The sequence below is a fragment of the Lactuca sativa genome, chromosome 5 (genome assembly GCF_002870075.4).
Source record: "Lactuca sativa cultivar Salinas chromosome 5, Lsat_Salinas_v11, whole genome shotgun sequence".
Classification (NCBI taxonomy): Eukaryota; Viridiplantae; Streptophyta; class Magnoliopsida; order Asterales; family Asteraceae; genus Lactuca; species Lactuca sativa.
In genome coordinates, this window is record NC_056627.2 from 273,745,381 (window position 1) to 273,761,580 (window position 16,200).

Consider the following 16,200-nt stretch of genomic DNA (forward strand, 5'->3'; position numbering starts at 1 on the left):
TTTAAAACAACGCCTTGCACTTACATAAATGGGCTTAAAATAACGTTTTAGGCTGACTACAGTTCTAAATTAAGAGCTAATTGATAGGAAACCATAACGGATTAGAAAAAGTAAACTATTTGTTCTTGCTAAACAGCTTTATAAGCTTCAATGGACAATAGCGAAACCTGTTAAACAAAAACATACAACTCATTGCGCATGTCGTTCTTCTTTCTTAGCTTACTAAGTGTATCCCCTTGCATATTGACATCAAAAGGTGAACAAATAACATAATCTTGTGTTTATAAAAAAAAACTAGATTAAACATAAGTATATGCTTTGCAGTACTGGATAACTATTATAATCGCTGTAAAGATATTAGCCACAACATGGATTGCCGATACCTAATAAAAGTTTCAGAATCGACGTGAAAGACAAAGATGGCTACATTTAAATCTAGCTTATGAAAAAAGTTAAGTACTGCTGGTGTTTAGATCTAAACAGCACTTGACCGTCCATAAGCACAAAAAACTTTTATCATAGATAACATAAAATCGAATTGGCCTCAGTATTGCAGAATAGACATCAAAGACTTCGATAAAAGCCATTCAGTCCCGAAAGATGGTGTTCTTTTAAAATAGATCTCGTCATTGGCCAAGCAATTCGATCGAAATCGTTTAAAAAAAATGGGAAAAAAATGTTTTTCTCACGGCCAATCCCAAGAGGTAATGGCAGAACCTGCTCCCCAAGGCGATAGGATGTGACAACGCCAACTCCGACGAACGGGATCCTTCCGATGAAGGAAGGCTCAACCGTTGTGATGCCGGAAAAGGCTCGATTCACGACGATTTATCATTGGATTTTACGAAAATTAAATTTTTTCGCCCCAAAGTTTTGTAATTCGTCGATGTAGAAAACGATCAATCAAGAAAATTGGTAATTCGAGATGGGTGTGACTCGATATCTAAAAGAAAAAAGTAAGAAAAAATTGAGGCGTGGAAGATGAAACCCTAGAGAGTTGCAGACGCTGAATAGAAAGAGGCATGGAGCTTAAAATATAGGCCGGGGAGTGCGTTGCAAGCCGTCCGATTTGGCTGATCTACTATAACGATGAGAGTAATCGGACCGTTGTTATTAGGGCTTTTTTTTGGGGGGGGAGAAAGTGGGGGCTTGGAAGTTGGACAACCCGACTCTTCATGAATTTTTGAATGAGAGTTACTTAATTCTTTCACATAAAACATCGTATAAACTAATTTTAATCGTTTTTTTATATGCGTTTCTAAAACAATTAATATTCAAAAAAAAAAAATAATGCAACAATAGAAGGGAAATTGGTAATTAACTTTTGAGTAAATTACACGAATGGTGCATATGGTTTAGGATAATTTGGATGAATGGTTCATATGGTTTAAGATAATTTGTGTGTTTGTTTTTTAAGTTTTTTTTTTACCCGTAAGATCTTTATTGTTTGTTTTTTGTTATACGTTTGGTCCATGTCTTATCTAAAAATACTATTTTGCCCTTTATTTTTTGATTTATTTAAATAAACACACCCCTAACCCCATCTCATCACTTTACCTTACTTACTCCATCATTTTTCCCTATTTAAATAATAGTATTTTTAAGTAAGATATGGACTAAGTGCGTAACAAAAACAAACAGTAAGGATCAAAAGCGTAACAAAAACAAATAGTAAGGGCCTCCCGAGTTAAAAAAATCAATTAAGGACCAAGCACGTAAATTACCCCAAACCATAGGGACCATTCGTGTAATTTACTTTTAACTTTTCGATTTGTTTATAACTATTTTTTCTTTTTTTGTACACATCTAAGCAACAAATTTTTTGAAAGCGTTCACATATGACCATTATGACCGGCTGTAGCAGATTACATCCGATCATAATTGTGATATGTGAACACTTTCAACAAATTCGTTACCTAAATTTGTACAAAAAAAAAGTTATCCAAATATCAGCAAAGATAAGAATAAATTACACGAATGGTCCCTATGGTTTAGGCTAATTTCCGTGTTTGGTCCTTAACTTTTTTTAACTCGGATGGTCCACGCTATTTATTTTTGTTGCGCGTTTGGTTAATATCTTACCTAAAAAGACTATTGTGCTCTTAATAATTTATATTTTAATTAATTTTTTTATTTTTGTATTTATTTTTTATATATTTAAAGAAATTAATAGACCCCGCATATTTGTATTTCATCATCCTAAACCTAAAACCACATTTGAGAAATTTAATTTGGGTCCTACCAGCCGCCATCCTATCTCTCATCCTCTTCAACTTATATTTTCTTTCCATCTTTATTGACATCGACGTCTTCACCATCCATTTGTTTTGGTTCTTTAACTTCGACGCACCAACACCACAACCCACTGTCTCTATAAGGTCACACATAGATCAGTTTTAGCATCTACATCTATAGCGTCAGCATATCAAGCTTATCGTCAACTTACAGTTCGGTTGTCTGATTGTAATCTTTTTTATATTAGGTAATGATATAGATAATGTAACATCCATAAAATTCAAGCTAGTTTAAAAAAAATTCAACCAATTATAAATTGAAATTATTACAAAGTGTTTTCAAAATAGTTTCATATCAGAGTTCCCAAAAATCATAATCATAAATCGAGGAAGTGTACGGTCACGCCTTCAACTTCTCGCGGTCATCTGTTGTACCTGAAACAATAATCAATAAATGTAAGCTCGAAGCCTTAGTGAGTTACCCCTAAAATACCAAAGCCATGCCGATATAACAATATCATATAAACATATAAGCAAACACAGCACAACATGCATCTCAAGTTTACAGTATGACTGGTCCGCCCGCACCGGGCCTTCAGTCCACCTGGTCCACTCTCTGAGTATACAGTATGACTGGATCGCCCGCACCGGGCCTTCAGTCTATCTGGCCCACTCTCCGAGCCTCGGCACGTCTGGACCGCCCTCTCGGGGCCTTCATCCTATCCGGACCGCTCGTCCGGCCTTCGGCCTAACTATGTAACCTCCCGGGCCTGCAGTCTATCTGGTCCGCATTGGGTATGTTGGCCTACAGCACGAAGCAGGACCCGCCTCAACCCAATCCCCCATACCAACAAATAATCATGTGCACATAAATATCCTACGCTAGCATGTATATAACAAATAATCATATCGATCTAACTGATCACTAACACGACAACCATCCTATAACCAGGACACCGACCTAACTGATCACTAACATAGCATCATCCTATATATCAGGATACCGACCTAAACCAGGTCACTAAACATGATACCATCCTAACTACCATGATACCGACCTAAATCAGGTCACTAACATAATACCATCCTAACTACCAAGATGCAAATCTAGCAGATCAATAAACACATCATGCAAATACCTGGATACAAATCCGATAAAGGTTCGGCCTTGGTGTCTTAGACCCTGTTGATATCTTGAGGATAACTCACCTCGCAATGTCAATCTGAACTGAAGAATTGAACTCCCGAATCGTTGTCTCACCAAAAATCCCGAACTATCCAAATAATGAATATTAAGTTAATAAATGAGAATACTAATCTTGACTAAGAATCCACATAGTCCATTTCGCCTTTTTATCTAATTTGGGCCAAGGCCCAAAATCAAATTCACTATCTAAAAGTCTTTATACATAAGCCCATTAATGGCCCAATTTTCCAAATTGGGCCCCTATCCCTAATTGGGCCTTGTTATATAATCTATTACCAAAACTGGCCCAAAACATCATGCTCAAAAAGTCCAGCAAGGCCCATGTCAAACTGACCCAAGAGTGGCCCACCCCCGAAGCCCAAAATATGAAAAGCCCAATAGAGGGCGTACGCGGGGCGTACTCCTTTGGTACATTGGGCGTACTCTTCCTGACGTTGACCACCATCGGGGTGGTTGAGCTAGTATGATGGGCGTATGGGATTTACTCGGGACGTATGTAGGGTTTTGCCAAAACCCTAATAATTGCTTAATGGCTTAAGCACTTAAGCCCAAACTTCAGACCCATTGACCAAAATTGTTTTGGAACCATAAAGTCTCGAACTTTATCACTTTGGACGTCCAGAAAGCTCTTAATCCATGGTCTTAATCCATTAAGACCTTTCTACTACAAGCATGGGACATCTTAAGCCATTGGGACCCCATTTATCATTTAGGACCTCTTTAAGGGTCTGAAAGGACAACTTATCTTGTCCAGGTCACATCATGCACCAACTTGGGACTTTTAGGACAAGAAATGGTTTCTTGAAGCTAAAATGGCAAGATCTATAACATACATGCATAAAGTTTGAAGCTTTTTACCTTATGGAGTTTCCAGGGCACCAAACAACTTCAGATCTACTAGCTTGTTCTCCTTCTCCAACTCCTTGATGCAACACCTTATTCTCCAACTACTCAAAATGCACTCTATGAGCTCACACACTCAAGGAAATGATTAGGGTTTGGGGAAAACGACTCAAAACAGTGGAGGCCGAGGTAAGGGATAGTTATGAGCTCATAAGGATGCTTATATATCACTCAAACCCTAAATATTAGGGCTTCCTTCTGACGTGAGTACGCCCAACGTACTAGGGCGCGCCTAGTATGCTCAGCGTACCCTTATGTACGCACAATGTACTTCTCCTGGTCCCAGAATTGCAACTTAGCCTTAGGCTTTTCATGGATTTACCCTTCCATCCCCAGGGACTATAAATTGCAAATCTTGGGATGTTACAGATAAGTATAAAATAGATCACAAATCCGGTATCTTTGTGATAATATTGGTTCTTAGTATAGATTAGACTCAGTCCCTTCAAAGGGATATACATGCATAGATTAGTATATATACAACCTTAGGGCAAACCCCTAATGTTGTGTTCATGGCTTTGTGTCAATCACCTTTATGACAAACCCCTATTCTTGGTGAAAGAACAAATTAGAGAACTTATGTGTTATTTACTTTCTATTTATTAGTTTTCTTAGCTTAGTTTTATGTTTGTTATTCATACTTAAAGTTTGTCTGATCAATACAAACCTTCAATTGGTATCAGAGCGGGTTTTTTTATAAACTCAAGTAATCATGTCGACTTCAAGCAATTCCAAATCTTTTGGTCTCAATAAAATTCCTCCCTTTTATGAGCACAACTTCGTCATGTGGAAAACCAATGCCATGGTGGTTCTTGAAACCATGGACTATGAGATGAAAAATATTTTTGAAAAATGTCCCCATGTTCCTATGTACCAACCCATGGTCAACAACCCTCCCGTTGGCCCCTGAAGTAAAAGCCATAGACGATTTATAATGACGATGACAAAATATTGCTTAGTATTGATGTAAAATCCATGGCTTATGAATCATCTCATACAAAATTGTGAATTAGCCCAAGAGATGATGGACATGCTGATAGTGGCTTATGAAGGCATTGTGGAAGTTTAGGTTACAACCATTAATACTAACATCCATAAAATTCGAGTCAATTTATAACTTTTTAAATCGTTTAAAACCATTCAATGATTGCAATTTGTTTTCAAAATAGTTTAAACATCAGAGTTCCCAAAAATCTATCGAGGAAGTGTACGGTCATGTCTTCGCCTTCCCGCGGCCATCTGCTGAACTTGAAACAATAAACTGAAACTGTAAGCCTGAAAGATTAGTGAGTTAGCCCCAAAATACCAATCCCAGACAGATAACCATATCATATAAACATATAAGTAATAGAACAACCATGCATCAAGAGTCGACTGGTCCTCCCGCACCGGGCCTTCAGTCCACCTGGTCCACTCTCTGAGTCTACAATATGACTAGACCACCCGCATCGGGCCTTCAGTCTATCTAGCCCACTCTCCGAGCCTCGGCACGTCTGTACCGCCCTCTCGGGGCCTTCAGCCTATCCGGACCGCTCGTCGGGCCTTCGGCCTGACTAGGTGCCCTCCTGGGCCTACAGTCTATCCGGTCCATCCAGGGTATGTTGGCCTACAACACGAAGAAGGACCCGCCTCAACCCACCCCCCATACCAATCAAACAATCATGTGCACATAAATATCCTACGCTAGCATGTATATAACAGATAATCATACAAATCTAATAGATCACTAACACAACAACCATCCTATAACCAGAATACCGACCTAACCGGTCACTAACATAACATCATCCTATATTCCAGGATACCGACCTAAACCAGGCCACTAATATAATACCATCCTATCTACCAGGATGCAGATCTAGCAGATCAATAAACATATCAAGCAAATACCCGGATACAAATCCGATAAAGGGCCGACCTTGGTGCCTTAGACCCTGTTGATATAGTGAGGATAACTCACCTTGCAATATCGGACTGAACCACGAAATCACGCTCCCGAAACACTGACCCAAACTCCAACACCTATTACTATCAATGATCCAATTCATAAATACCCGCTTACCAATTATCCTCAAAAGTCAAACTGGTCAACCCTTGGTCAAAGTCAAAGTTAACGGTCAAGGTCAACAGTCCATGTTGACCTCAACTCATCGAGTACCATTAGCTACTCACCGAGTTCCTTGCATAACTCGCCAAGTCACTAGAGTGACTCATTGCGTTCCCAAGGTTTGCGGTCATAAACTCCTTGGTCGACTCGTCGAGTCTCCCATGCAACTTGCCTAGTTCATACATGTCCAAAGGTTGGGAAAACCGTAGCTGACTCACCAAGTCACTCATCTGACTCGCCGAGTCCACGACAATCTTCATCGGACTCGTCGAGTTAACCATGCAACTCGCCGAGTCCCTTTAGTCCTTCATCCGTACAGAAACTTCTTCGTGAAACCAAGGCTCCAAAATATAGATCTACGCTCCTAGAGTGTTGTTATCACGTAAAGTTGCTAACTTTACATGCATGCAAGGCTCTATGGAACTAAAACACTCATAACTAGCATTAGGAGAAGGTTTTGCACATGAAGGAGGGTCAAAACTTCATAAAGCTTGAGGCTTTCTATCCACAAAGCCTAGGGGAGTCAAGATCTGAAACTTTGCCCTTGTGACAAGTTCAAAACCGAAAATGACTCTATCTTGCCCTAGAAATGACCATTTTCTTCCACAAAGGGGAGAACTAAGCAATGAAAAGTAAATGTGGTAGCTTTATACCTTAATCTTGATGCCACAATATTGGAAAGGTTGGATTTACAAGATCTTTCTTGTCTCAAGCTCTCAACGCTTCAAGAAATGCTCCAAAACACTCTCTTTTGGTCTCACGCACTTAAGAATATATACTAGCTGGCTATTAGGGTTTCTCTGGACGTGAAGGTGACAAGGGAGGTTGGGAAGGAAAGTTAAGGACCTTTAAATAGGGTGTAAAACCCCAGAATTAGGGTTTCATCCTCCAGCTCCTACTCGTCGAGTCCCTTCTTGGACTCGGCGAGTAGGTCGCTTAAACACGTGGACCAACCCGCTGCTACTCGGCGAGTCAGGCAAATAACTCATCGAGTAGACCTTGAAATCATGAGAAATAATAACCTCAAACTGATACTCGGGAATCGGGGCGTTACAATTCTCTCCCAATTGAACTATACTTCGTCCTCGAAGTCTGCTGCGGTGAACAACCTTGGATAGTGCTCCCGCATCTCTGCCTCCGGCTCCCACGTCCACTCGAACCCCCTTTGAGGCTCCCACTGTATCTTTTCCAAAGGTACCTCCTTGTTCCGCAAAACCTTCACCCTTCTCTCCAGAGTGGCCACATACCTCTCAACATAACAAAGGCGCTCACCGACCTGAATGTCATCCAACGATACTACCGCCTCCTAATCCCTGATGCACTTTCGCAACTGCGAAACGTGAAAGATGATGGGGTTTGAGCATTCTAACACTCCTATGGTGTACATGCAACCCTATAAACCTTGGATCTATGTTTTCTCTATTATACATGCAAATATTTGATATTCCAAGGTTTCACCCTAACTAGCATAATATGAAGCAGCTATACTACAAAAGCCTAGTTAGATGACATACCTTTTGATGTAGCTTGAAGTCTTGAACTTTAAGAGCTTAGCCCCAATAGTGTGTAAGCCTCAAGTGGAATCACAAATTACCAAAAACACCTTGGAAAACTTGAGAGAATAGAATGCACAGTAGAAATTGGCCCACTCTTGTATCCTCACACACTAGTCCATTTCATGTGCCAAAGACCTCTTTATATAGTATGGAGGATTAGGGTTACATTCATGTAAACCCTAATACCCATTACCTTTCATTTCCATAGGATCCATGGGTTAAAAACTCCATGGAGTATCCATGAAAGCTTAGCTGTAACAACGGAAATTTTTAAACAAATTTTTCATTTCTAAAAATGTATTTTCATCCCAAACAAGGCATAAATATCCAACGTATCATGTCATAATACAAATCATATGAATCCCAAGATCATAAATCATCTATCAGTGTGTACAGATCATGTCGGCGCCTTCCCACGGTCCTCGCTAGTACCTGAAACACATACACAACAACTGTAAGCATAAATGCTTAGTGAGCTCCCCAAAATACAACTTATGTGCATACGCCTTTCCAGGCCCTGATCTTCCGGTCCATGTGTCTCAGGGGACTTCCGTCCCTGCTGGGTAAACCTTCCGGTCCTACCCACGCCAACCCCTCGGTCCACATTACAACGCCTTCCGGCCCATAACATATTCGCCTTCCGGCCCATAACATAATGCCTTCCGGACCACATTAAGCATATCATACATAGCACATAACAATTAACTTATCACATATAACACATATGTCTCATATCATATTCGACCTTCCATTCACACAATCAGACCCTTCCGGGTACAATATAGTGAGAAGACTCACCTCGTGAATATCGATAGCTAGCAAATCCCGAAATCACTCGTGCTCGATCCTCCGAGCTACAATCTCCCTATAACATCATACATCTCTTATTAACACTTTTACCACTAAGGTTGACTACCCTTTTTAAGTCAACACTAGTCAACTCTTGGTCAACGGTCAACTTTGACCGGACTCGGCGAGTGCACTAGGGCGACTCGGCGAGTCTAGACGTTTTCACCAACTTTCTAGGATTCCCTTTTGACACGTCGAGTACTCCCCCCTAACTCGACGAGTTCCACCTGGAAGAATCGCGGGGCCACCCCGACTCAACTCGTCGAGTCTCAAGAACAACTCGACGAGTCCCAGTTCGACTCAGTCCACCTGACAACCCTCTATAATTCGCCCTGACTCACTGAGTCAACCCGCGACTCGACTGGACCACTCACTGGACGATCTAAGGCAATCTTCAAGCTACTCGCCGAGTCTGCTCATCGGACTCGGCAAGTCCATGCCATGCAATCACTCAAACTCGCTTCTAAGGTCAGATCTGCTCCAACAATTCATAGATCTGGCCTTCCTAGACTGATTCATCACGTAAAGCCCTTATCTTGGTGTTCACAATACACCCCATGTCTCATAAATGGCATTTTGGCCCCAGGCATAAGGATTCCAATCCAAAACCTCCATTGATTCACAGAAAGCTTGGGCAAAGGGACACTCTGGACCCCCAAGGGTCCAGATCTATGGTCTAAAATGCTTAAGGGACCAAGGGAGCACTAGATCTAGCCACATGAGGCCTCAATAAGCCCTAAATTAATGAAAACATCAACATAGAAGAGGATAGCTCGAAGATATTACCACAATAACGAAGCTCTGGACTCCAAACCCTCAGAAATGGCTCCTCTTGCTTTCCCCTTAGCTGATCCTCCCTTTCCCTTGCAAGATGACACTTCCAAGATCAATAATGGCCTCCTTCTTTGCTCCAAACGCTCACACTCGATTAGGGTTTCACTCAAGGGACTGGTGAGCACAAATGACGGCCATAAGGCCCTTTAAATAGGTCCCAAACCCGAGCAATTAGGGTTTCATTAAACAGCACGGACTCGCCGAGTCCATATCCTGGACTCGCCGAGTCCAGACGAATCCCGCGTCCAGAATCGCGACCCTACTCGGCGAGTCTGAGCTCCAACTCGCCGAGTCCACTCACAAAACATCAAAATTAGAATTATAAAAGATACCTGGAAATCCGGCTGTTACATTAGCCCAACCTAAATGAACTTGGCCCATGCTATATATATATATATATATATATATATATATATATATATATATATATATATATATATATATATATACACGAGTTCATATTTAATTAGTTCCTTTTTGATCACTAAATTAATTCTAAATTAATTCTTGATCAATACTAATTAAATAATATGATTCCATATTAATATATTAGAACTTACAATATAATAATATAAATCATAAACATACTATTCTCAAAAGACTATCCATATAAATTGTTCCGGTGAAGTGCAACCCAAATGGACCATGCTACTCTCGGGTCGAATACATACCAATAATAGTTATGGGCTTAGACATCTAATCCAATAGTCTCCCACTTGGATAAGTCTAAAACTATTATTGCATATGACTCCAAGATCCGGACTAGCAATCGTAGCTCTTAAAGCCACTGTCGAACTCTGACCTAGTCAAATGAAGTGTCCATTAGATAAGGGATCATATATTCCTCCATTCTAGATATCATATGGACTGATACATGGATTATAATCATTCTCTATGTCCATTTGTTGTTTCCCGGTTTACGATTTATGACGACTGACTCATTGAACAAATCAAATCAGTCCAGGCTTGGCCAAGCACTTAGGGGTGTCATCACTAAATCATCGAGGAGCCCACAAATATCGCTCTTATCCCTCCAAGGGTAAAAGGAATGGATAAAATTTGACTCATATGCTTGTCCTACTACCTGTTGAATCATACACAAAGACACGTTTTATAACATCAAGTTACTGGTGCGTTTTCGTGCAATCAATGTATAACCAACTCATAGTTAACAACTCATATCTCTAGGTTTGAAGAATATAAGATATTATCGTCTCATGATCACTCGTGATAAAATCCATGAAGCGATTCAAATAAGCGTGGGTTAATCCAATACTCATAACTTATGAGCACCCATGAATGTTGTAACAACTCTTGCTATGTACAACACCTTAGACATCTACAAGCCAACTTCATGACATGCTTGCCTTAATCCCTACTTCCAACGTATTATCGACTGTGGATGGTTTGAATAACTTAGTTATTCAGGAAGAATTACCCAATTATTCTGGAAGTCAAAACATACAAAGTGAAACACAAGAATAATACTAATTTAATATGGCCCCAATCACCTTTGAGAGTAAATAGAACACCTTTTATTTAAACACCATACTGATTAATCATTATTCATTGTATAATGTTTCAAATTTATCAACTTAATACTTGAATTAAAACAATAGTGGTCCCATGCTCCAAACATGTACACTATGTTTTCTAAGCAATAATTATGCCATACACCAAGTATGCACACTATGTTTGTCTATGATCATTACTTTGTGAAATAGATCAATTGAACATAATTTCAATGATTCTCATTTCACAATACCAAATCCTTACTGTAAATATAAGAATTCCAAATTCCTACCATTTACCGAAATTTGTTAGATTATAAACTTGTATGCATTGATCCTCTCGTAATGAATATGCACAAAGTCACAAAGACTTGTCAACAGACCTTACAAAGTATTCCAATGGAGATCATTCCATGGAACCGAAGTCTCAAATTCAAAGTAAACCTTAGATTGTCCTCGACAATTGCTTAATCAAATTAGTCATATCCAGTTCTAGTACTTTATCCCTCTTAATGCCCTGTGCATTTGGAAAAATTTAGAACAAATGAATATTATAACACATGTAATCGATCCTATATCTGAAGCATATGGGACAAGATTCATGATGCATCACATAAAGACATGATACTAGACCGGTCTTTTGCTATAATATTTATTTTTCTATTTGCCATGTTCTCATAATTCAGATCATGAAAAGAGATGCCGTAATCACAATCGAATTTTAGAACGCAAATAATGTTTCCATATATAGAATTTCCTTATGTTGAACTATTCCAACATAACATTCATATATATACTTGATTAAATTTGATTAAAATCTCACAATCTAAGCTCTTAGATTTGAAATTAAGTATAATTTTCTCTCTCAATTATAGCAAAACAATTTTTTCTCAATTGAAACCTTTTGTTTTCTATAATTAACATTGCTACCTTGCAGCACTTACCATAATTATCATGCTCCCACTAACATGATGACTATTAGCATAACACTTATGCTCCCACTAGCTTTGACATGTACTCAGAAATCAGTTGGACTTCTAGAAATCAATACTTTATTAACTTTCTTACCAGAGTTCAGATTTATGATACGAGATGCTTCGATAAAACTTTATCAAAATCATACACTTATCCTTAGATATCACACATATGTGTCTAAACAACTTTGGAATTATGAAAAGGGATGTCGTAATCATAGTCTCAATTGTTTATACCTTTGCCATTCCTCGCAAGTCCATGTTAGTGTGCCGGTTAACCACACACGCTCCATTAACGACTTTGAGAATGCAAATATCATAATTGCTATTTACTTAAAATCACTTAGTGAAAGCATTTCCTCACCATTATTTTCATGAATCGGAGAGAAACCTTATGACACTTAGATTTTATGGTGTATGTGTTCCTATCCATGTGAATTTGTCAAAACCATAATCACAAGACAAGGTTAGTGACAAGTCCAAACTCATATGGACTAAACTCGTGCAATCTTAACTTCTTGCCACTTGGCAACCCAAGGGTCTGTCATTGCTTCCAAGTTGTTATGCAACAAATTGAGAACTTTTAGAACTCATATGTAAAGCCAACTTTAACTAGAATGGGCACAAAAATAGGAATATGTCAACACGATAGGTTATAAATCTCTAGTTGTGTGCTAGTGATAAACTACAAGTTTTATTCTTGAATAGATCTTGAAATTCTTTCAGGATCTTTAATACTCCCAATGTCCTCTTGACAAATAAGACTCTCTTGCCAAATATTCAAGATATAGTGCAGATTCTTTATCAAGACAAACACTTCACACAATTGACCTTAGTTGGTCTTTGTTTTATCCAAAACATCACAACTTACCAATTTCAAATGTACAAGAGTATAACACATTTTACTTTTACATTTGACAAGTGTTGATAAGCCTTCTTTAAGATGTGTCACTCAAGTTATAATCTTGGGGTATGACTCTAAGACTTGTTTTGGAACGAAGTATGACTCATCTTCTTGATTTAACCACTTTAACAATTCATGACCTCTCTTCTTAGCCATAAGAATGCATTAAGATGTCCTTAGAGGATGAATTATGATATGGTCTCAAAATCATTAAGATGATCATAAACATGATACTAAAGTACTTTTCCATCTTTTCAGATTTGAGAAACTTTTGTCTTTCTGCCAAACTTGATTCCTCTCATTCGTTCTGCCACACATCGAAACTTTTCCAATCTTTCAAAATTATACTTAAACTTCTAAGTATAACCATATTCACTAAACTTTAGTAAATCATAACAAATAGTCTTATCGATCTTTTGTGGCGGACCTGACCATCGCACAACCAAGTGTACCCAATCCCTTTGTTCTTCACTTGACTCACATATACATGTGAATAAGGAATTAGTCTTAATTTTCCAAAGATGAAAAATCTCATTCATCATACAACTTGCATGATTCCAAGTTTCGGTCCAATTGAAAACTTGGGTGATGAGAATCTTTCCTTATTTGGTAAATTTAGACACTACCACAAATGAAAGAATCAAATTAATATTTCCATTATTGCTAGAAACATGTAAACATCAATTTTCCATAAATGTCATTGCAAGGAGATACAAAATAAAGCAAAACAAAATTTTATTTATTTATAAGTGCAGAAAAAACTTTTTCCTTACAATGCAACTTTAAATGAAAACTATGTTATTACATATTTTCTAGCAATCTATCATAACTCCTAAGCAAGGTTCTAAATAACGTAAGGCGTGACTTGGCGGCAATGTCAAGCCTCAAGCTTTTCCGAGCCTTGGCGAGTCACGATGTTTGTAAGGCGTGACTTAAGGCGGCAATTTTCTATATAATTAATATTTTTATATGTATTTTCAACTATTATTCATTTTTATACAAATATATGAGTTAAGGCAGCGTTTTGGCAAAGCTTGGCGGCATGTGCAAACCTTGGAGTTGTGGCGTGCCATGGCGGAGCCATGGCGAGCTTTTTAGAACCTTGCTCCTAAGTACTAGCTCAAGAATCCGATCTTCAAACCATGCGATCGAAATCCATCTTCACGATCAGATTCAGCATACTCTTTCTTTAAGTTTCCTCCCCTTTGCTTGATCATGCCAAACATAAAAGTGTAACCGAGTCACATTTTGTATTAAGAGTCGTCAATTAGGAACTTAACAAAGTTAGATATTGGACTTTACCTGAAGTAGAGTCAAACTTTTTGACTTTACCATCCTTATGATCTTTCAGGTAAATTTTGCAGCTTCGCAACCAATGCCCCTTCCTTTGCCAATAGAAACATTTGGACTCTCTGGGAATGGTACACGGGACAATCTCAGACTTAGCCTTTCTCTTTACCATTTGGTCAACCGAGTTGACTATGGCCGATCCCTTTCCATTGGGAAGAGAAAGCTTTTCTGGATATCCAATGTTACCAATTGTTAATGTCCATGGTAGTTTGGGAAGTTGATCTTCTAATTATATTTGCTTTACTAGAGCTCCAAATCATTGTTGATTCAGCAACACCAAGCAAATAGATAAGATCATTAAGGGTCATGTCATAGTCTGTTACATAGTAATCCTTAAAGAACTCACTATGTGACATAGAAAGTGATCGAAGAACCAAGTCAACAACCAACTTCCTCAAGACTTTGAAACCCAACTCTCCTGACTTGTCAATATGTGACTTCATCTCCAAGATGTGAGCATACATAGACTTTGCTTGCCAATAGGGCTTGAGTGACCTTGAACTTTTCAAGAACTTGTGGGTTAAGGAGAATAATTGGAGGAGGTGGAGGAAGAGAAGTACAATTTCCATTTACCAACCACAAAACATCATCTTTATTAGGAAAGCTTGTTCCAAAAGATTTGGGAAGATCATAGTTGTCTGAACCAGACATCTATAATGGGAGAAATTCAAGTTAGTTGATTTAAAGTTCTTAATATAACACCTAACATGAAATATTAAGTATAGGACCCAACACAATGTTTTATAACTTTGAAGAGGGATGCCGTAATCCAAGCTATAAAATATTTGAAAGTAGGCGAATGACGATTCACCAATTTCCACCATGAAAAACGAAATAATTTATTAGGTTTTAATTGGATTTGAAACTCCTAGATATTTTGAGATTCATTGAACTTTTCAATGACATGTTTCAATCTCGATTGTGCCCTCTCAAGTTTTGTGACTGGGATGACGAGGATCACAAAACAAGATGTGAATAACCATGAAAATATACTTGGTACCCTTAATATTTATCACTTAATCGATGTGCCGGTTAACCACACGCGCTCCACCGATTCTATGATAAACATTAAGTTACCCTTTTCCTACCTTGTTAAATCCAGGCTAGTGTGCCGGTTAACCACATGTGCTCCACTACCGAGTTAAGCAAAGTGCAAAGTGTAATTTCATGGGTTAGCACCAAATTCACATTTTCCTAAAGTAACTAAGATTGGGAATTTAAAAAGGTTTAGTTACTTTATATTTATCATTATACGTATAATGAAGGGAGAATTATAGTCCTATCCTACCCGTTCGGCTAACGACACTCCACCAGTCAAGGAAGTCATGGGTGAGAGTGGACGCCCATTAAACTGCCATTTTATAGGCAGTAACCTTATACCCCCTTATAGACCGACTTCGTGAATGAGGCCTACTAATGGTAAGACTGACTTTATTCTTATATATATATATATATATATATATATATATATATATATATATATATATATATATATATATATAATACTATAACGTATAAGGGTTTAATTTTAACTTTTAAAATTCTAAGGACTTAACTTGGAATTAAAGTATTCATGAGGGGAAACTTTACAAATTCCAAAACCTGAGGGCAAGTTTTGAACTATTCAAAACTTTTGGATTTTCATAGCTTATGAGTTTAATTAAGGTTTTGAAAAAACTTTAATGAAGAGACTTTTGATCATGCATAATTTGAGGACAAGTTATGGAGTTCATAGAACAATTTATGATGAAAAAGACTCTTTAATTGTGTA

At 38.2% G+C, this 16,200-nt stretch overlaps 1 non-coding gene across 1 annotated transcript; it reads right to left on the reverse strand.

Moving 5' to 3' along the window:
• Positions 1–539: 539 nt before the first annotated feature.
• LOC111918706 (small nucleolar RNA SNORD96 family) lies at positions 540–636 on the reverse strand. Its single transcript, XR_002859315.1, has one exon. It is a non-coding gene; the product is annotated as a small nucleolar RNA SNORD96 family (small nucleolar RNA).
• Positions 637–16,200: the final 15,564 nt, after the last annotated feature.